The sequence below is a fragment of the Lactuca virosa genome, chromosome 3, assembly GCF_052849685.1.
Source record: "Lactuca virosa cultivar CGN04683 chromosome 3, Lactuca_virosa_CGN04683_v6, whole genome shotgun sequence".
Classification (NCBI taxonomy): domain Eukaryota; kingdom Viridiplantae; phylum Streptophyta; class Magnoliopsida; order Asterales; family Asteraceae; genus Lactuca; species Lactuca virosa.
Genome location: NC_136428.1, coordinates 322493731 through 322517494, shown reverse-complemented (window position 1 = coordinate 322517494; position 23764 = coordinate 322493731).

Here is a 23764-nt window from a genome sequence, read left to right as displayed (position 1 = left end):
TTCTAAGATGATAATATCTTCTATTCTTAAACATATATATATATATATATATATATATATATATATATATATATATATATATATATATTTCATAGTTTACAAATCAGTTGTAAATTGGTTTACTCAAACGTATCTCATAACTAGGTGTTATAAAGGGTTATTCCATGTATGATTTGATATGTGAATTGTATGACTATATAGTCAAAGTAATTAGTTCTGTTTCCCAAATAGGAAAAGCAATATCACTGGGACCCTCGATGACTTGATGTTCACTATATAGTGTTGGGTCCATCCAAGACTAATTGATGTGTTCAATTTGAAGTCTTTACAAATCGGGAAATCAGAAAACATAATTTTCGACAATGGGATTGATTCTAATCCATGTCTCGTGTCCATACGATATCTTGAAGAACGAAGGAATAGTTGATATTGTGTATTAAAAGTGTTGCGTCTTTTGGGCCTTATTATTTAGTATTTTGTATAACCGAGTTGGGCCTGTTCACTCGTGTTTAATGATTAGGGTTTTACTATTTAAGGTGCATGCATGCATCGTGTATGACTTGATGGTGTCATTGTAAACCCTCATAGCCTCTACAGTAGAAGTTCTTCATCGAGCTCTTCTGAGGCTGTGACTTTTAATCATTCGACATATTGTTGATTCATATTCTGTTCTTTAGTGTTTTTACTTGTTTGAATCTAATCGATCTTAAGAGTTTTAGACTCTTCAGTTGGTATCAGAGCAAGAGACTGTGTAATCTATAAGCATATCTTCTGTTAAAAGAGTTCTTAGGCTTTCCACTTTTATAGGATCTGGTTTATCCGTCATCTTTGTTATTGACGCTACACCTTGATCTTCATATTACCCTAAAATTGTTTCTACTTTACACATCGGATTCATACAGGTTTTTCTTGATCTACAAATATGCCAAACGATTCACATGTTAACTATATAAATCTTTCTAGCAGCATTGGATCGACCACCAGGATCCCTATTCTTTTTCCCAATGATTATGTAGTGTGGGCGCTACACATTGAAGACTATGTTCTAGGGCTTGAAGACAATGGTTATCTAATATGGGAAGCCATAACTGTTCATACGTTTGCTCATACAGGAGCAGGAAGAGTTATTAAAACTCAAGCCGACTATAACCAACTTATTATTGATGTAAAATAAGTGTCAAAAGACGAGAAGGATACATTAATAGGTAACGTTAAAGCAATGAGGATCATCAGATTTGCTTTACCGCCAAATACTTTTTGGTTGGTGAGTTTTTACGACACAACAAAAGCCATTTGGGACAGGCTTAAGGAACTGTACTCAACTGATGCTGACCTTGAGCATTCCACCTAGACTCTACTGCTTTCAGAGTTTGGAGCGTTTGTACAAAAGGCGGATGAGAGTATGGATCAAACTTTCAATCACTATAATCAACTTCTAAGTAGGATGATGAAGAACAAATTGGACGTGAACTAATTGAGAAAAAGTTCAAGTTCATAAACGGACTTAGATCTGAATGGAAATCTGTTGTTTCAACTATAAAAGTGCATGATCAATTCATAAACTACACATTGGCGAAGATGGTTGGAATAATGAGGTCACATGAGGATGAAGTGACGAAAGAAGGAAAGGTTATTTCTAGGATGGGATCACAGGCCCTTGTTGCAAAGTGTAAAAAGGTTGCAGATGGTGATAATTCAGAGTCTGATCTCTCCGATTGTGAACTTTCCAAGGAAGAGTTCGCACTGATGGTGTCGAATCCAAAGAGATTCGTAAAGAAGAAATTTGGTCTCAACAAGAACCAAAACTGGCAAGGTAGCTACAGTTCTGGTAAGGTTAATGATGAGAGTGCAAATAGATCTCCAAAGGAGGAAGTGAAGATGTAACAGAATCTTGTGGGTGACTCCGGCTATGATTGTAACTACTATCATGGTAAAAATCATCTTGCCAAGGAGTGCATGCTGCGTAGGATGAACGAGAGGAAAGAGGGAGAGGACGATGAAACTTATTTCCTCAGAAAGTTGGAGGAAATCAAGAAGAAAGCTAATATTGATGCTAAACCTGTTTTACTTGTGCAGGAAAATAATGATGCTAATGAGTTTGGTAGGGTTGAAGTCTGGTTAACCGACTCTGAAGACGAAGAAGTTCGCATGCCGACTCATGGAAGGAGTTTCATTGCAAAAGAAGAGGTTTCACAGTTTGATGGCAGATGCCTGATGGTAACGAATGATGTGTCTGGAATGAGGGTATATGCTACTGATGGTGACCATGTCGCAGATAGTTGTTTCGTAGTGAAACCTGTCCTTGAGAAAATAAGTGAATGCGAGAAGGTCATCAACAAGGTAAACTCCATTCTTAAATATTTGCATATTCCTATATCAAGATATGAAACTGAAATGAACGACTTCAAATACACATTTTGAAGTTTCAGTGATAGTTTAAAACAAACTCGCTTAACAAACTCTAACATAACCGATCAACTCGGCAGAGTTTCATCGAAAAGTGAAGAGAGACGCATATGGATTGAAAAGTTGGAATCTGATTTTTCTATGTCTAGGGACAAGTCAATTTATTTACAGAGGGATAATTTGAGTCTTTTAAAACAGCATAATATTTTTTGCTTGATTTCCAAAAGACTTTATTTCAATATCCATCGGTTGCATCTTAATTGTGAAATTGGCAAGAAAATCCACAAGATGATTTTACCCTTTCTTGAGTTGAAAGAGGATGAAATCGACGCGGATTGTTACATGTGCGAATCCATCGTCTCTTCAGACGAAAATTCAGATGCATACAGAGTAGGACTGGACAAATTTGAATCATTCATAAAGTCCAAAGATCACAAAAATATGCTTAAACAACTTTTAGATGAAAAAGACAAAGGGCAAATTAAAACCGAAAATGTTCAGAAATTTGACTCACTATACACCAAGTTAAATTCAGAAAATAAACTTAATGTTGAAAACGTTTCTGAATTTGACGATGAAAGTGATATGAGTGAAATCTCTATAGAGGATGAGGTTGACTGCTCGAATTCGTTAAAAGTGAAACTGTACCTGCGAAAGTCTTAATTTTTGAAAATTCAGTTGAGTTCGCACGTATTCCTGAAAACAAATCTAAAGTCTTAAAAGACAAAGCAACTGTTTTCCCAAAAGTCCATACTGTCCCTAAAGTTTTCATAACTAAAGGACTGAAAAAAAATCAAACAGTTGAATTAACGTGCATGGTCGAAGATGAGAACAAAGATGGTTGTGATGAGCTCTTTTGGTCTACATTAATCGACAATGCAGACGAAACAAAGGTCTGTGTGAAATGACCTCATGGAAAACAAAGAGCCGATATGTAGGATAACCTCTAAACAAAGTCAATTCAAGCTACAAAACGGGACGTCCAAGTGGAACTAAAAGTGTTCCAAGTGATACATCGTCAGTTCGGACCGAAACCCCTACCAGAAAGCCAAAACCTAGGGCCAGTATTCACAAATCCTTAGAGCAGTTCACAACTCAAAAACACCAAAGGAATGCTAGATATAACAAGAATCTTAAGGAAAAAAAGCAGTTCTAGCAGTGTAAGAATCCAAATTTCGTTCATAAAGAAAAGGTCAATCGAAATGTGAAATTCTCTTCATCTGCGAAACTTAAGACCTTTCAACAAAATCATGCCTCTAAGGTCTCACATCAAAAAGTTTCTCAAAACCCATTCTTTCAAAATAATGTGAAACCTGTGCAGAAAACCAACTCTCACTTCTTTTCTAACAAGAATGTTTCGCATTCAGTCAAGGCTTCGCAAGACGTCAAAGGCAAAGGAAAGATGGTTTCAGAGCCTAAAGTTCCTCTAAAAGGATCCGAAGCTAATCCTAAGTTAGTTGTGAAAAAGGCTATTAAACAAAAAATCCAGAATAAACAAAAGAAACCATCAACCAAGGATGCAAACTCAAAAGATAATAGGATTACTGTTTTTAAAATCACAAAGAAAGATAAAACAACCTTAATAAAACGAACATATCTGGTTGATCCTTCTTTTTCTTTTCCTATGAAAAACTCACGATGGCCCAAACAACTTTGGGTCCCTAAAGCTACTTAACTTTCACAGGTAATTCGTGACGATCAGTTTGACTCAGAATCGTACATCAAAAGTGGCTGCTCGCATCACATGACAGGTAGGAAGGAGAAACTACGAGAGTATCGACAGCTAAAAGATGGTGGAAGAGTGAAGTTTGGCAATAACTCACTCGGAGAAATAAAATGTTATGGGATGATCATGAATGGAGAATTCTCTATTCGTAAAGTGGCATATATGGAAGGCTTGCAACACAATCTGAATAGTGTTTCGCAGTTGGTTGTTGGCACAGGATTGAAAGTTTCGTTTGACGATGAGGGTTCTGAGATCATCGAAAAGAAAACAAAGAATGTTCTCTTAAAGTCTAAACGAAAAGGCAACATGTTCCCTCTCAATATGAAACCCATCAAAGGGAAGCCAACTATCTGTTTACTTGTGAAAGCTTCATCAGACGACAATTGGATATGGCATCGTAGACTTTCGCACCTAAATATCAAAGACATCAACAAACTAATTCTTGGTGATCATGTGCGAGGACTACCATTCTTGAAGTACGATAAAGAACATCTTTGTGCAGCTTGTGAAATGGGAAAGCATAGCAGGAAGAGTCATCCAACAATTATGAATACGAAAGTCATAGAACCACTTAAACTTTTGCATATCGATCTATGTGGTCCTTCTGCAATTGAAAGCATTAGTGGTAATAATTACATTCTCATTATTATAGATGATTTTTCCCGATTCACTTGGGTGTATTTTCTTAAGCAAAAATCTAAAGCCATCCCCAAGCTCAAATACTTTTTAAAGCAGATAGAGCTACAACTACGAAAGTTGGTTCGCAACATTCGCAGCGACAACGGGTTGGAATTCAAAAACCAAGTGTATGAAGAATTTCTGACGGCGAAAGGGGTTTCACACAACTTTTCAGCTCTTTATACTCCACAACAGAATGGGGTTGTTGAAAGGCGAAACTAGTCCTTGTGCAAGGCCACAAGAACCATGCTATCCTTTGCGAATATGCCTCTCTACTTCTAGGCTGATGCGATTGGGACAGCTTGTTTCACACATAATCGATCAATCCTCAACAAGAGATTCTCTATCACTCCCTACGAAATTTTGAACAATCGAAATCCTAATGTCAAAATTTTCCACGTTTTTGGTTCCAAGTGCTTCATTTTCAATTCCAAGGAGCAAAGGAACAAATTTGATGTGAAAGCTGGCGAAGGTATGTTCTTGGGCTATCCTCTAACTTCTAAAGCATAATGGGTTCTCAACAAAATATCCAAAAGGATTGAATAAACCTACTATTTACGTTCGACGATAATTACATGAAGAAATTTCAGAAGAATAACATTCCAACGAAGGAGATCTTTCCAAAACTGAATCCTGCTACCATCCCACTCTCCAATCTTTATGAGGAGTTCCTGAACTTATTTGATGAACCAGAGAAGGAAATCTCCTCAGAGTCCAAAGCAGCAGACAACAAAGAAGACAAACTGAAGAAAATCATTGATGATGCTGCCAAAGAAATAGTGTAGGATAATCCTACTCCGAAAGACAGTGAAGGTCCATCACAAACTTCATATGCGAATGCGACATTGAAGGGGGAGTGTTCTTCTTTTACCTCCTCTCATAAAACACATTTTTAGGGGGAGAACATAACCCCTGATGTCAGTTTAGAACCACCTTTCCACGGGGAGAATCCGAATCCAGAAAATGACAATCATACATCATTCGAGGGGGAGAATGGAAATGTGAATGATGATTCGGATGTACAATCAGAATTTGAAGAAGTAAATGCGGAATTGGATCCATCATATGTCACACCCCAAAACCGGAACGACGGAAACGTTCTGGGGTGGAGGACGTCATGTTTAGTATCACAAGACATGCATTATAGTAAGCAAAGTAATGAACAACCATTTCATTAGAAAGAAAGTGCTTACAAACTATGTGTTCAGGAAAATAGAATACATAAGCAAATAACAAACAAGACTTGGAGCTATACTGCTCCATCTTCTGAATTCCCAGCACGAGTACCTGTCTACTAGGCTCCTGAGAATACAAGTTATTTGAAAGAGTTGATCAGCAATTAAGCTGGTGAGTTCATAAGATTTTAGTGATATAGTATTAGTAAGAAAGTTTGTCGAAAGTTGTAGAAAATTGTAGTAAGTTCTGTTTTGAAAAGTTTGCCTGTTCCTCCAGGAAATCCTATATTTCCTGCTCGATGAAAGATAAGTAAAAATGACTCAACAGTCCTTTCTATGAGTATTAAATGGATACAAGTTATATAAAACCCAGAGTAAAGAAACAATCGATTGTAAGTATCTGCCTTAAGCCCACAACCAAACAAGGAACATGAAATGAGGGGGAAAGCACACATCCCATTGGTTGTTGGATCCTTGTTGTATATAACCTTGGTGTATTCCCTTGGTACTCACGGAGTTAACTGTAATAGTTCCTTTATATTTGAAGAAAGATTCTTTAAGAAAACTCTTATTTCTTATAACAAAATAGTAACCATAGTGGTTCCTTTTATAATCACTTGGGTTATACTAGTTATATATAATCTAATACCGAACATATAGTTAATTGTGTGGATCTGCCCTAAGCCCACAACCAAACAAGGAACAGGAAATGAGGCGGAAGGCACACATCCAATTATCTATCGGTTATTAATTATATATATAACTCTGATGTATAATCTAAGGTATTATAGAGTTATCCACTTAAGGTCCTTGAAGTTATCCTGGTTTAATAAAATGGATTAAACCCTTATCTGATAAGTTTCTAGTTTTGTATCCCAAAGCTCTAATTTGGAAAGTATGTTTTGTACTAGAAAACTGTGCAATGACTCTGTGTCCTATGACTTGACCCATACCTGGTACCCTTATGATGACTTAATGTATACTAGACATATATATCTAGAATCGAATAGATAATAGACTGGGTGAATCTGCTCTAAGCCCACAACTAAACAAGGATCAGGAAATGAAGCGGAGAGCACACATCCTATTACCTGTCGGATCCTATATATATATATATATATATATATATATATATATATATATATATATATATATATATATATATATATATATATATATATATATCCTTTGATGTATATATTAAGGAATCATAAGGTTATCATTATGGTCCTTTCTACTAAACGTAGCCTTCTACCAAGGCGTCAAATGTTATGTATGTATGTTTCTTGTATGAGTGTGTATTTTCCCAAGTGAGACTATCATTAACTAAATATAGTTTATACATTAATGAATATGTGAGAAGATCACAAAGTAAATGTAATAGGGAAAATAATGTTTTACCTCAGCAGTGACACTGCTGGCTATAAAGTAATAAAATAAAGACTCTAGGTAGTATTAAATGTACAATACACCTCGGGGAGCCTAAAGTAGTAAAATATAGACTCCAGGTAGTATTAAATGGAAAATCCACCTCGGGGAGTCTAAAGTAGCCTTTAATTCCAAAATGGTAAATTTAAGGTTTTAACGTGAACTCGTATGTAAGCGGAAGAATATTTTGTTATATTTTATCACCTCGTGCCTGCTAGTGCTAGTACGTGAAATCGTACCAGTGTCAACGCAAAGCCGGAAAGATATATTATTAAGTTTATCACCTCGTACCTGCTTGTCCTGGTACGTGAAATCGTACCAGTGTCAACGCAAGGTCGGAAAGATATATTATTGAGTTTATCACCTCGTACCTGCTAGTCCTAGTACGTGAAATCGTACCAGTGTCAACGCAAGGCCGGAAAGATATATAAACGTTTTTCCCGGTACTTAGTGTGGTATGTTCCTCCATGTACTTGTTATAGTATGTTCCTCTATGTACTTGTTATAGTATGCTCCTCTATGTACGTGTTATAGTACGCTCCTCTATGTACGTGTTATAGTACGCTCCTCTATGTACGTGTTATAGTATGTTCTGAACCCTTAAACTATACCTATTATAGTTTACTAGTAATGTACTTGAACTGTTGTTGAAAATGATCATTTTGCTACTAAGTTATGCTTCTACTTTAAAACAAACGGAGTTTTGTTCATCTATAAAGTAACATAACTTGAAAAAGAGTCTTTGAAATGTTTTGACAACTTATAAATGACATAAGTAATCCTTTTGAAAAAGTTTATAACAAACAATTACACAATTAACATTGTGTTTCAACTTGTATTCCCCCCCCCCCCCCTTAAAACGTTTAAAACATTGAAAAGATCGATTACGGGGTATGAACTCACCTGATATGGGTGATTCAACGAATACGCGCGTAAGGATGAGAAGTTCCACGAATGAACTCCCGAGACTTAACGAGTCCTAAATGACATATAATGGCATATATTGACATAAATATAGTGTTTATAAGCAACCAAATGCAAGGAAACACCTTACGGGACTAGGAAACACTTTGCCCAAGTGTTGGAATCACATGTGATTCACTTTAAGGGAGTGTACGGCCACTTTGAGGAGTGTACGGCCATGGGTGTGCGGCCAGGGAGTGTGCGGTCGCACACTCATGGTAATGAGTGCATAAAAACGTTTTCCAATCCTTAGGAATGTTCTAGGGAAGGTGTTTTGACCATTGCTTAGCCGGAAAGGAAGTTTGATGCTATTTTGGGCCTTTAAAAGGGTATGTGCGGCTACACTTGGAGTGTGCGGCCATGTGTGTGCGGCCAGGGAGTGTGCGGCCGCACACTCATGGTAAAGAGTGCACATAACCGTTATCCAAAGGTGGGGAGGCTTGTGGGACAATTGTTCAACAAGTGGTGAAGCTAGAAACACATTTTGGAGGCCATTTTGGGGTCTTTTAAGGGGTGTACGTGATGAGTTTTGAGCATTCTAACACTCCTATGGTGTACATGCAACCCTAGAAACCTTGTATCTATGTTGGACTAAGATACATGCAAATAATTAATTTTCCAAGGTTCTTATCCTAACTAGCATGGCATGGGATACTTGAATCAAATAAAACTAGTAGAATTACTTACCTTGTAGTAGTAGTTGATTGCTTGGAGTTTGAGAGCCTAGCACCAATAATGTGGATGCCTCAAATGGAAGTCACAAATCACCACAAACTTGGAAACTTGAGAGAATAGTCACAAACTTCTTGAAATCGGCCCTCTTGGTTTACACACATCAACTCGTGTTATTTCAAGAACCAAAGCCTTCTTTATATAGTGTGGTGGATTAGGGTTACATCCATGTAAACCCTAATACCCATGTCTTTTCATTTCCATGAGATCCATGGGTTAAAGCTCCATTGAGTATCCATGGACTGTCCATGCAAGCCTAGCCCATTCCAAATAAGCATTAGCCCACACTATATAAATACAAGAGCCCATATTTAATTAGTCACACTTTTGATCTCTAAATTAATTCTAAATTAATTATAGATCAACACTAATTAAATAATATGATTTTATATTAATATATTAGAACTTATAATATATTAATAAATCATAACTTATACTATTCTCAAAAGATTATCCGTAAATTGTTCGGGTGAAGTGCAACCCAAATGGACCATGCCGGGTCGGGTCAAGTACATACCAAATATAGTTATGGACTTAGACACTATCTCCAACAGTCTCCCACTTGGATAAGTCTAATAACTATAGTTGCAAGTATGACTTCAGGAACCGATCAGCAATCGTAGCTCTTAAAACTCTGTTAAACTATGAAGCGCCATTTTAGATAAGTGATCATATAATCCTCTATTCTAGATATCAGTCGGACAAATACATGGAACATGGTCTTGCTTATTGTCCAGCATTTGTTTCCCGATTTTCGATTTGTTTGACATAGAACTTAACTGAACACATCAATTTAGTTCTGACCGGGCCCGGTACATAGGTCAAAACAAAATTATCGAGGGGCCCAGATATCACTTCTAATTCTAGAAGGAAAAGATAAACTTCGACTCATATGTTTGCTCTACTACTTGTTGAATTACACACAAAAGCACAGTTTATAACATCGAGTTACCAATGCGTTTTCGTGCAATCAATGCATAACCAACTCATAGGCAACAAATCATATCTCTAGGTTTGAAGACTTATATGATATTACCGTCTCACGATCACTCGAGATAAATTCCATGAAGTGATACAAGTGGGTGTGGGTTGAATCCAATACTCAGAACTTATGAGCACGCATGAGTGCTGTAGCCCCGCTTTGTCTAACATCTTAGACCTCTACAAGCCAACCCATGACAGTCTTGATTCATATCTACTTCCAACATATGACCGACTGTGGAGAGTTTGAATAATATGATATAAACCATAACATAATTATTCTGGAAGTCAAAACATGCAAAAAGAAATAATAGTAAACGATTACAAGAGATAGCAACACTTTACTCATAAATAACAGCTTTTATTTATCATCAAATGTCAATTACATTTTACAAATTTCAAGATTATCTAACTACTAAAACTAATATCATCCTTCAGCCCTATGCTCCGAGCATGCTGGAGATGCTTAGCCCGAGTCAGTCCCTTCCTGAGGGGATCTGCTGGGTTCTCATCCGATGATACCCTCTTTGCCACGAGGATTCCTTCTTCTATTTGATGTCTGATGAAGTGATATTTTCTGTCAATGTGTCTGGATCTCCCATGATCTCTTGGTTCCTTGGCTAAGGCAACCGCACTATTGCTGTCACAGAAAATCTCCATTGGCTCCTTTATAGCTGGTACAACTCCAAGGTCTCCGATGAAGTTCTTTAGCCATATAGCCTCCTTTGCTGCCTCGCTTGCTGCTATATACTCTGATTCATAAGTGGAATCAGCCACTGTCTCCTTCTTGGAACTTTTCCAAGTAATTGCCCCTCCGTTTAGAGTAAAGACCCAGCCCGACTGAGAGCGGAAATTATCCCTGTCAGTCTGAAAGCTAGCATCACTGTACCCTACAACTCTCAAGTCCTCACTGCCACCGAGGGTAAGGACCCAGTCCTTAGTCCTCCGTAGGTACTTGAGGATATTCTTTACCGCAGTCCAGTGTGCCTTGCCAGGGTTCCCCTGATACCTGCTAACCATGCTTAAAGCGAAGGCTACATCAGGTCGAGTACACGTCCTAGCATACATGATCGATCCTACAGCTGAAGCATAACATATTAGAGTCATTTCTGCTATCTCAGCCTCAGTACTAGGGCTTTGTGTCTTACTCAATCTGGCGTTACTCTGGATGGGTAACTCTCCTTTCTTGGAGTTATGCATGTTGAACCTTTTCAACACTTTGTCCACATAGGTGCTTTGACTAAGTCCAATTAGTCTTTTACTCCTGTTTCTCAAAATCCTTATCCCTAGGATATAGGCAGCTTCTCCAAGGTCCTTCATAGAGAAACACTTCCCAAGCCAGGACTTTACTTCCTGCAGGGTTGGGATGTCATTTCCTATGAGTAGTATGTCATCCACATAGAGTACCAAAAAGCTGACTATACTCCCACTAGCCTTGATATAGACACAAGATTCATCTTCACTCCTTGAAAAGCCAAATTCTTTGACTTTCTCATCAAAGCAAATATTCCATCTGCGAGGTGCCTGTTTTAATCCATAAATGGATTTCTCGAGCTTACACACTCTACTGGGGTACTCTGTACTGACAAAACCCTCTGGCTGAACCATGTAAACATCTTCAGCCAACTTTCCATTAAGGAAAGCGGTTTTGACATCCATTTGCCATATTTCATAATCATGAAATGCAGCAATGGCTAACAGAACCCTAATAGACTTAATCTTGGCCACTGGTGAAAAGGTCTCATCATAATCAACTCCCGGAGTTTGAGAATAACCCTTTGCAACCAGTCGTGCCTTATAAGTGTGTACATTACCATCCATGTCGGTCTTCTTCTTGAAGATCCATTTGCACCCAACTATCTTACGATCAGGTACATTGTGAACCAAGTTCCAAACTTGATTGTCATACATGGACTGTATATCGCTATCCATAGCCTCTTTCCATATAGCAGCCTCAGGGCCTGCCATGGCTTCCGTGTAGCTGTTAGGCTTATCCAGATTTACCAGTGTGTTATCACTGATAAGTGTCTCACCTTCTGCAGTAATATGAAAACCATAATAATGCTCAGGTGCATTCCTAACTCTGGTGGAACGCCTCAGAGGTATAGATTCTTCAGTCGGCTCAACAGGAGTTTTCTCCTCAGGTTGAGGGCTAGGGTTTGAGGTTCCTTCACCACTTGACTCTTGAATTTCCTCAAGGTCAATTTGCCTCCCACTGTCTCCTTGGCTCATGAATTCTCTCTCTCGAAAGAATCCTCTTCTTGCTACAAAGACCACATTATCACTGGGTCTGTAGAAGATGTAACCAAAGGATTTATGTGGGTAGCCGATGAAAATACACCTTTCACTTCGGGGTTCGAGCTTATCGTGAGTCTCACGTATCACGAAAGCCTCGCAACCCCAAATCTTGATGTGGTCTAGATTGGGAACTTTTCCAGTCCACACCTCGTGAGGTGTTTTGGCAACCTTCTTTGTAGGGACTAGATTAAGGATACGAGCGGCAGTCTCTAAGGCATACCCCCAAAATGAGATTGGTAGCGAAGCTCGACTCATCATGGAACGAACCATGTCCAACAAGGTCCGATTGCGCCTCTCAGCTACACCATTCAACTGTGGTGTCCTAGGAAGTGTCAATTGTGAGACAATTCCACATTCCTTAAGATAGTCAAGGAACTCAGTACTAAGATACTCACCACCACGATCGGATCGAAGCATCTTAATGTTCCTGCCCAACTGATTCTCCACTTCTTGCTTAAACTCTTTGAATTTCTCAAAGGTTTCTGACTAATGCTTGATTAGGTAGACATATCCATATCTACTAAAATCATCAGTAAAAGTCACATAGAACCGATTAGCATCTCTTGTGGCGGTTCTGAAGGGTCCACACACATCCGTGTGTATGAGGTCCAACAAACCTTCACCCCTAGAACAAGTGCCAGTAAAAGGTGACTTTGTCATTTTACCAAGCAAACAAGATTCACAACTATCATCTGACTTTAGGTCAAATGACTCCAAGACTCCATCCTTTTGGAGTTGGCCTATGCGTTTCTCGCTTACATGTCCAAGACGACAATGCCATAAGGATGCTTTATCTAAGCTAGTGGAAGAGTTAATACACAATACATTATTTCCTAGATTATCTACAACAGATACAGTTTCATACACGCCATCACAAGGTAATGCTTTAAAATAAAGAACATTATTAAAGAAAGCATGAATACTACCATTATTATTATCAAAATAAAAGGTAAAACCTTGTTTATACAATGCATGAAAGGAAATAACATTTCTTGCCATTTCTGGCGAATAATAACATTTATTCAAATCTAATGTAAACCCACTATTTAGCACTTAGGAATAAACTCCTATCTTGGTGACATGTGAAGCTTTCCTGTTTCCCATGATCAAGTTTATCTTTCCCTGCTCCACATTCTCACTTCTTTTTAGTCCCTGCAAATCACAACATATGTGAATACCACAACCTGTATCAAGGACCCAAGACTTAGAATGAGGTGAGTTATTAGACAATATAGTGTATATACCTGCATGGTTGGGTTTTACTTTCCCATCCTTCAAATCTTGCTGGTACTTTGGGCAGTTTCGCTTCCAGTGCGACTTTTCATGGCAATAGAAGCATTCAGCCTCATTAGGGTTAGCAGAAGGAGTGACAAAACCTTTCTTGGTTTTGCTTGAAGAGGAGCCTTCAAGGGTATTACCATTGGTACCCTTAGAAGGGTTCTTTCTCTTCTTCCCTTTGCCATGCCCGATTGCCAAGACATTGGCCGCAGTTGGAGTAGGAGTAGGAGTAGTAACAACCGACTTACCCTTTAGACCACTTTCGGCGGTCTTCAAGAGTCCTTGAAGTTTGCTGAGGGCGACTTCTTCCTTGTTCATGTGATATGTCATGCGGAATTGATCATAACACGATGGCAAGGATTGCAAAATGATGTCTATTGCTAACTCCTCAGGGAAGTTCACATTCAGCTTCAGTAAACGGTCCACATACCTTTGCATTTTCTGCATGTGGCCCGTGATGGGTTCACCATCCTTCATTCGGGTTGTTATCATGGAGGAGATTATTTCATATCGCTCTTGACGAGCACTTTGATGGTAGCGGTCCATCAAGTCCTGGTGCATCTCAAAAGGATAATAGTCCTCATAGGACTTTTGGAGCTCGGCTGTCATGGTGGCTATCATGATGCATGCCACTTTTGTAGCATCTCTTTCATGAACCTCATATTCAGCAAGCTCTTCAGGAGTAGCAGTTGGCTCGGGTACCTTCAGCTCCTTGTCGAGAACATATTCTTTGTTCTCATACCGACTGACCATCTTGATGTTTCTGATCCAATCTGTATAGTTGGACCCATCAAAGATGACTCTCCCACAAAGATTCATGAGAGAGAAGGAGCTAGTAGGGTTTGAGCCAGAAGCATTGTTATTGGAAGACATCTGAAAAGAAGAGGGAATAGATTCGATTAGATATAGAGATAGTCCTTAACAAAACACCCAAATGTAATATTAAGGCTAGGACCCAACACAATATTTTATAACTTAGAAGAGGGATGTCGTAATCTAAGCTATAAGATATTTGAAGGTAGGTGAATGAGGATTCACCAATTTCCACCATGAAAAACGAAATATTTAATTAGGTTTTAATTGGTTTAGAAACTCGTAGATTCTTTGAGATTCATTGAACTTTCTTCAATGGCATGTTTCAATCTCGAGTGTGCCCTTCAAGTTTTGTGACTGGGATGCCGAGGATCACAAAACAAGGTGTGAAGTAACCATGCAAATTACTTGGTACCCTTAATGTATTACCCTCAATCGATGTGCCGGTTAACCACACACGCTCCATCGATACTATGATAAACATTAAGTCACCCTTTACCTACCTTGTTAAGTTCAAGTTAGTGTGCCGGTTAACCACACACGCTCCACTAACGACTTAAACAAAGTGTAAAGTGTAATTTCATGGATTTGCACCTTATTCACATTTTCCTAAAATAACAAAGATTGGGAATTCAATAAAGTTTAGTTACTTTAGTATTATCATTATACTTTTAATGAGAATTTTTAAGTCCTTGTCCTACCCGTTCGGCTAACGACCCTCCACCGATCAAGGAAGCGGTGGGTGAGAGTGGACACCCATTAAGTTGCCATTTTATAGGCAACAACCTTATACCCCCTTATAGACCGGCTTCGTGAACGAGGCGTACTAGCGGTAAGACGACTTGATCTTATACATATATAAATATTATTAAACTTATAATATTATAAAGTATAAGGGTTGAATTTTAACTTTTAAAATTCTAGGGGTTGGAACTAAAGTTTTTAATATGACTTTACATGTTCCAAAACTTGAGGGCAAGTTTTGTAAACTTTCAAAACTTTTCATTTCTCATAACTTATGAGTTAATGGTTATTTAAAAATGAAGACTCTTCATTTTTTGTAACATATGTGTTCTTTTAATGGTTATTTATAAATGTGACTTTTGGTTATCCATAACTTAAGAACTAGTTATGGACTCCATTAAAACACATAAAGATCAAGAATTAATCTAATCAATTATTAGCACATAATTTCTATGATCTTCTAAACTCATATGTTTATGAATGTTCATATCAAAAATTTCAAGAATCGTAAGTACATATACAAAACTTGAAATTTTGATACGAGCTTGTGAACAAAGCTTCGATTTTCAAGTTTTTTTTTTTTTTTTTTTTTTTTTTTTTTTTTTTTGCATCAAGTATCAAATAAACAAACCTGGCTCTGATACCACTGATGGGGTTTTGAGCATTCTAACACTCCTATGGTGTACATGCAACCCTAGAAACCTTGGATCTATGTTTGACTAAGATACATGCAAATAATTAATTTTCCAAGGTTCTTATCCTAACTAGCATGGCATGGGATACTTGAATCAAATAAAACTAGTAGAATTACTTACCTTGTAGTAGTAGTTGATTGCTTGGAGTTTGAGAGCCTAGCACCAATAATGTGGATGCCTCAAATGGAAGTCACAAATCACCACAAACTTGGAAACATGAGAGAATAGTCACAAACTTCTTGAAATCACCCCTCTTGGTTTACACACATCAACTCGTGTTATTTCAAGAACCAAAGCCTTCTTTATAAAGTGTGGTGGATTAGGGTTACATCTATGTAAACCCTAATACCCATGTCTTTTCATTTCCATGAGATCCATGGGTTAAAGCTCCATGGAGTATCCATGGACTTTCCATGCAAGGCTAGCCCATTTCAAATAAGCATTAGCCCACACTATATAAATACAACAGCCCATATTTAATTAGTCATACTTTTGATCTCTAAATTAATTTTAAATTAATTATAGATCAACACTAATTAAATAATATGATTTTAGATTAATATATTAGAACTTATAATATATTAATAAATCATAACTTATACTGTTCTCAAAAGATTATCCGTTAATTGTTCGGGTGAAGTTCAACCCAAATGGACCATGCCGTGTCGGGTCAAGTACATACCAAATATATTTATGGACTTAGACACTATCTCCAACAGTACGGCCACATGAGTGTGTGCGGCCGCACACACCATGTGTTCTTGAGTTCTGGGCATTACTAAGGACTTAATCAAGTGTTCTTAGCAAGATTCAAGTGTAGGGAAGAAGTACTTACTATCCGGAAGCTCGAGAAGGCCCAAAATCGACAAAAACAAGTGTGTGTTCTTGGTGTTCTTGGTGAAATGGGTGAAGATTTGAAGATCTAGTCAAAACATGATTTCCAATGGATGAAATCAAAGAGTGTTACTAGTTTGGAAGGATTAGCAACAAATCAAGTGAAGAACACTTACCTTCTTGAAGATCTAGGCTGAAAATCGGATGATAGTTGAGAGAGAAATCGAGTTCTAAGCCTTGGAGAGTGAAAAAGGATGAATGAAGGCTAAACCCCTCCTTTGTACACGTGAGTGTGCTGCCAAGAGAGGGGTGTGCGGCCGCACACCGAGTGTACGGCCGTACACTCCTGATGTTGGAGTGTAAGGCTCGATTTTGGTGCTAGAAGTTTACGCGATCCATTCCTATGCTCAATACTTGAATGTACTGACCCTTGGACCATTAAATTGACTCTAAACGAGGCTAAATGATAGCAGAAATGAGTTTGACACTCAGTTAAGTTGACTGGCGGAGCTTTACCAGGCAAAATTTTAAAATTTTTCGGGTTGTCACATCATCCCCCCGTTAGTCGGAATTTCGTCCTGAAATTAGCTTTCATATCAGTACTACTGGGGTTGCGCTCCTCTGATTTGCAGAATACCCACTCGTAGACCTGGCAACTTTGCCCTGCTGTTCATGATAGGACTCATACTCGGTCCATCTATCATTACCTCATGTATACAAGTCGTATATAATTAGGATTAGTAAGATTGTAGGATGTGCGACTCTGCCTCAGGTCCACAACAAAACAAGGAACAGGGGATAGGGCGGAAGCACACATACTAAATCTGTGTAATCATAATCATATACCACCCTCGAGTATACCCTGAATAGTGATAGGTGGGCTGTATTCGTCCATAGCCTCTGTGCTCGAACTTGGTCTATTGGACGAGTGGTATTTCATGATGGTCTGCGGTCATTCGACGATAAGGCTTTGGAGGACAAATTACTCTTCGCATGAGTACTTCGGGGTTCAGTATACGAAAGATAAAAACTGGGGTTTAGGTCGAACTGTTGATACGAATGGCGAAGGTTTCGTGAACTTGACTGTCGAGGCGATAGGAACATATGAACTTAGTATGGTGAGGACCACGCCAACTTATGACGAAAGATAGTAACAGACTCTTTACTGAACAAGGTTTTGGCCGGTTTGAAAGAAACGTTTGTTATACGATGATGTACTTTCCTAGCACGTTTGAAATGTACTCTTAGTGCTTTCGATAGTGTATTCTTAGTGTGTTCGAAAATGTACTCTTTGTAAATGTTCTAGTGCTTTCTGTTTTCCCCTTGATGTTAACACTTCTACGTATCGTACCGCGATGTGCGCATACATACAAATGAAAGTGTTTTTGATAACTGGTGATGATACTTTATATCATGATCCTGCTCGGTACCACTACGATCGCTGGTCATAAACAAGTTATGAATAATTAAGATGAATAAGACGGTCGACTGAGTAACTCTGCCTCAAATCCACAACCAAACAAGGAACAGGAATTAAGGCAGAATTACTCATTCTAAGTCTGCAACATCTTAGTTATGCACAACCCTGATGTATATGTTCAGCCATCATAGCTTCTCTAAACCGATCCTTTAGTTCTCTTGAATACTGTGACTTGTTCCTATGAGTGAGTTATTATAATTACTTTTCGGTGTTATCCCCAAGTTTTAATCTTATATAAATATAGATAAATTCTCAAGCAATTACGAGGTCGAAAACGTACCGCTGCTCGAAGGCGACTCCGAGGTCGATTCCCCTGCGGTGATCATCAGAATTCGTCCATCCGCTCCTGAGTTCTTTGTTATCGGGCAGTCCTCCTGGTAGTGTCCAGCCTCACAACAGCCATAGCAGGCTTGGTTTTCTTCAACTCCGGGGACTTGGGAGATCGGTTGAGCCGGTGCCCTGCAGAAACGGACTGTGTGTCCTTTTTTGTGGCAGTTTAGACATTGCATTTTCTGACATACTCCGGTGTGGTGATAGTTGCACTTCCCACACTTCGGAAGGGTTCCAGCATATCGAATGGCAGGTGCTGGAGTAGCAGGTTTTGTGTCTACATAGTACTCGTTAGTTCCTCATGTGGGGTGTACTGTGTTGTTTGCTTCTCCTTCCTCTTGTTCCCCGACTTCTGTCCATAGTCCTCTTCCCTCGGTGGCTCGGGAACCGGGACTTCTACGCCATGATGGACTTCATGGTCGATGAGTCATTGGGCCAGGCGTTTTGGCACTATCAAATGTGGCTGGGTTAGAAGACAACACATTTCCTTGGGTCGGGGCAGTCAGACCCCAGATGTACCTTTCTATCTTCTTGCTCTCCGGGGTAACCATGCCGGGGCATAGTGCTGCCAAGTCGCTAAACCTGTCAGTGTAGGCCACTATGTCTGAGCCAACCATTTTGAGCTCCCATATCTCTTGTTCCAGCTTTTGTACTTCGCCCCTTGAGCAGTACTCTCTCATCATCCTTTCCTTCAAGTTTTCCCATCCCATAGAGTTTGCCACTGATAAAGTCAGTGACTTAACATGGCCATTCCACCAGGTTAAGGCCCTGCCGAAGAAGGTGCAGGCAGCAAACTTCACTTTGCTCCCTTCGGGGGACGAACAGATCTCGAAAATCGACTCTGTTCTCTCGAACCATTACATCAGAGCGATGACCCCACCATTTCCGTCGAAGGAATTGGGTTCGCATTTCATGAAGTCTTTATACGAACATTCCCTTGGGTGTTCGTGGGTATCTCCGTGGTTGGTTAGGTGAGCACCGCCACCAGATCCACTGATACCACTTGCACGAATTTGGGTTAGGGCGGCTATCGTTGCTGCTGTTACCGCTGCCTGAAAAGCAGCTAGGTCGGACTGTGGCGGGGGTAGTGGCGGTTGAGTTGGAGTTATCGGAATAGTGCGTCTGATCGATTTGCGAGGAGGCATCTTTGCTAAAAGAATACAAAGATGAGATGGAATAAGTCTATAGCAGTGGACACAAGCCGAAAGCTGAAAAGACAAGGTTATTCCAGTTCTAAGTGTATCGGGTCCTGACTTCCACAGGGTTCTAGAAACAATTCATAAAAGAGTCTATACCAAATAAACTCTATGAATTTGAAATGGCTATCCTCGAATGAATATCTGTTGCCTGAATAACTGTTACCAGCTGCATGTAAGAAAATATTTCTAACACATAATGCGAGCAGTGTTTCCACTCGCTTAATTAGTTAATAAGATTATTATTTATTAGTGTGATGTGTAAGACGTTTTGGTTACTTCGGTTGATCCCTCTTTGAAAACTCCTCATGAACTTGCTCTTGTTCCTCCTGAACTCTTCTGTTGTCTACTATGAGGAAGTGGTTACATCTATCTAGGTTCGTCGTGCGAGAATGGATGTCACTAAAGAATCTTTGAGATTTAGTGAAACATTATGGGGTGATCCTTACAGAGTCCTCCTATAATTGCACAATGTATACAAGTTGTATACAACTTAAGATTAAATAGACCTTCGAATAAGTGATCCTACTCCAAAACCACAACCACACAAGGAACAGGTAGGGGATCGTAGATCACAAATTCTAAGTCTCTAAAATCTCAATTATATATAACCTTGGAAGTATATATTGCAAGATTATAGACCTATCCGTAATGTACTTAGTATGTTTCAAACTTGTTATCGTGTTATAGTATCATAGAATACTCCTATACTATTCTAACTCTAATTTACTTGATCTAGTATTCTCTTGACTTAGTATTCGGTAAGTTTTAAGACTGTTGCAATCACCACATCACTCCCAAATACATGTCGGTCACATCTCGAATGAATATACTTGATCATGCTATATTGATCCTAGCTATGATTACATAACTGTCCAGGTTTGACGACAGTGTTCAACGTTTAAATACTTTTAGTTCTGTTCTTCTTGTGATACTTGGTCTAGTATGTACATGTATAAGCAAGTAGGTATATTTTTATAACTTATCGTTATACTCTTAAAATATATCATTATCGAGAGCACTTAAGCCCCATTGTATTTATAGTTATATATCTTTTATCGGTTGATATACTTAGTTCACTATAAACAATGCTCTGATACCAATCCGTCACACCCCAAAACCGGAACGGCGGAAACGTTATGGGGTGGAGGACGTCATGTTTAGTATCACAAGACATGCAGTATAGTAAGCAAAGTAATGAACAACCATTTCATTAGAAAGAAAGTGTTTACAAAGTGTGTGTTCACGAAAATAGAATACATAAGCAAATAACAAACAAGACTTGGAGCTATACTGTTCCATCTTCTGAATTCCCAGCACGAGTACCTGTCTACTAAGCTCCTGAGAATACAAGTTATTTGAAAGAGTTGATCAGCAATTAAGCTGGGGAGTTCATAAGATTTTAGTGATATAGTATTAGTAAGAAAGTTTGTCGAAAGTTGTAGAAAATTGTAGTAAGTTCTGTTTAGAAGAGTTTGCCTGTTCCTCCAGGAAATCCTATATTTCCTGCTCGATGAAAGATAAGTGAAAATGACTCAACAGTCCTTTGTATGAGTATTAAATGGATACAAGTTATATAAAACCCAGAGTAAACAAGCAATCGATTGTAAGTATCTGCCCTAAGCCCACAACCAAACAAGGAACAGGAAATGAGGCGGAAACACACATCCCATTGGTTGTTGGATCCTTGTTGTATATAACCCTGGTGTATTCCCTTGGTACTCACGGAGTTAACTGTAATAGTTCCTTTATATTTGAAGAAAGATTCTTTAAGAAAACTCTTATTTCTTATAATAAAATAGTAACCACAGTGGTTCCTTTTATAATCACTTGGTTTATACTAGTTATATATAATCTAATACCGAACAGATAGTTAATTGTGTGGATCTGTCCTAAGCTCACAACCAAACAAGGAACAGGAAATGAGGCGGAAGGCACACATCCAACTATCTATCAGTTATTAATTATATATATATAACTCTGATGTATAATCTAAGGTATTATAGAGTTATCCACTTAAGGTCCTTGAAGTTATCCTGGTTTAATAAAATGGATTAAACCCTTAACTGATAAGTTTCTAGTTTTGTATACCAAAGCTCTGATTTGGAAAGTATGTTTTGTACTAGAAAACTGTGCACTGACTCTGTGCCCTATGACTTGACCCATACCTGGTACCCTTATGATGACTCAATGTATACTAGACATATATATCTAGAATCGAATAGGTAATAGACTGGGTGAATCTACTCTAAGCCCACAACCAAACAAGGAACAGGAAATGAAGCGGAGAGCACACATCCTATTACCTGTCGGATCCTATTTATATATATGTATCCTTTGATGTATACATTAAGGAATCATAAGGTTAACATTATGGTCCTTTCTACTAAACGTAGCCTTCTACCAAGGCATCAAATGTTGTGTATGTATGTTTCTTGTATGAGTGTGTATTTTCCCAAGTGAGACTATCATTAACTAAATATAGTTTATACATTAATGAATATGTGAGAAGATCACAAAGTAAATGTAATAGGGAAAATAATGTTTTACCTCAGTAGTGACACTGCTGGCTATAAAGTAATAAAATACAGACTCTAGGTAGTATTAAATGTACAATACACCTCGGGGAGTCTAAAGTAATAAAATATAGACTCCAGGTAGTATTAAATGGACAATACACATCGGGGAGTCTAAAGTAGCCTTTAATTCCAAAATGGTAAATTTAAGGTTTTAACGTGAACTCGTATGTAAGCGGAAGAATATTTTGTTATATTTTATCACCTCGTGCCTGCTAGTCCTAGTACGTGAAATCATACCAGTGTCAACGCAAAGCCGGAAAGATATATTATTAAGTTTATCACCTCGTACCTGCTAGTCCTAGTACGTGAACTTGTACCAGTGTCAACGCAAGGTCGGAAAGATATATTATTATGTTTATCACCTCGTGCCTGCTAGTCCTAGTATGTGAAATCGTACCAGTGTCAACGCAAGGCCGGAAAGATATATAAATGTTTTTCCCGGTACTTAGTGTGGTGTGTTCCTCCATGTACTTTTTATAGTATGTTCCTCTATGTACTTGTTATAGTATGCTCCTCTATGTACGTGTTATAGTACGCTCCTCTATGTACGTGTTATAGTACGCTCCTCTATGTACGTGTTATAGTATGTTCTGAACCCTTAAACTATACCTATTGTAGTTTACTAGTAATGTACTTGAACTGTTGTTGAAAATGCTTGTTTTACTACTAAGTTATGCTTGTACTTTAATAAAACGGAGTTTTGTTAAACTATAAAGTAACATAACTTGAAAAAGAGTCTTTGAAATGTTTTGACAACTTATAAATGACATAAGTAATCCTTTTGAAAAAGTTTATAACAAACAATTACACAATTAACATTGTGTTCAACTTGTATCCCCCCGCTTAAAACGTTTAAAACATTGAAAAGATCGATTACAGGGTATGAACTCACTTATATGGGTGATTCAACGAATACGCGCGTAAGGATGAGAAGTTCCACGAATGAACTCCCGAGACTTAACGAGTCCTAATTGGCATATATGTAACAACGTAAATTTCCAAAACAATTTTTCATTTTTAAAACATACTTTTATTCATAAGGTACTATCACAACATAATGTATCCAATGTTATCATAATAAAACATATCCCAGAATCTCAAGACATAAACTTCATGAGTGTGTACGGATCATGCCAGCGCCTTCCCGCGATCCTCGCTAGTACCTGAAACACATAACACAACAACTGTAAGCATAAATGCTTAGTGAGTTCCCCAAAATACCACATACGCACATACGCCACTCAAGGCTATAAGACCTTCCAGTCGCTGTGTCTCAGAGGACTTCCGTCCCACAACCCTGGTAGACCTTCCGGTCCTATCCGTAATGACCTTCCGGTCCATATGATGTTGACCTTCCGGTCCATACCATAATAACCTTCCGGTCCTTAGCATAATGACCTTACGGTCCTTAGCATTCATAACATACAT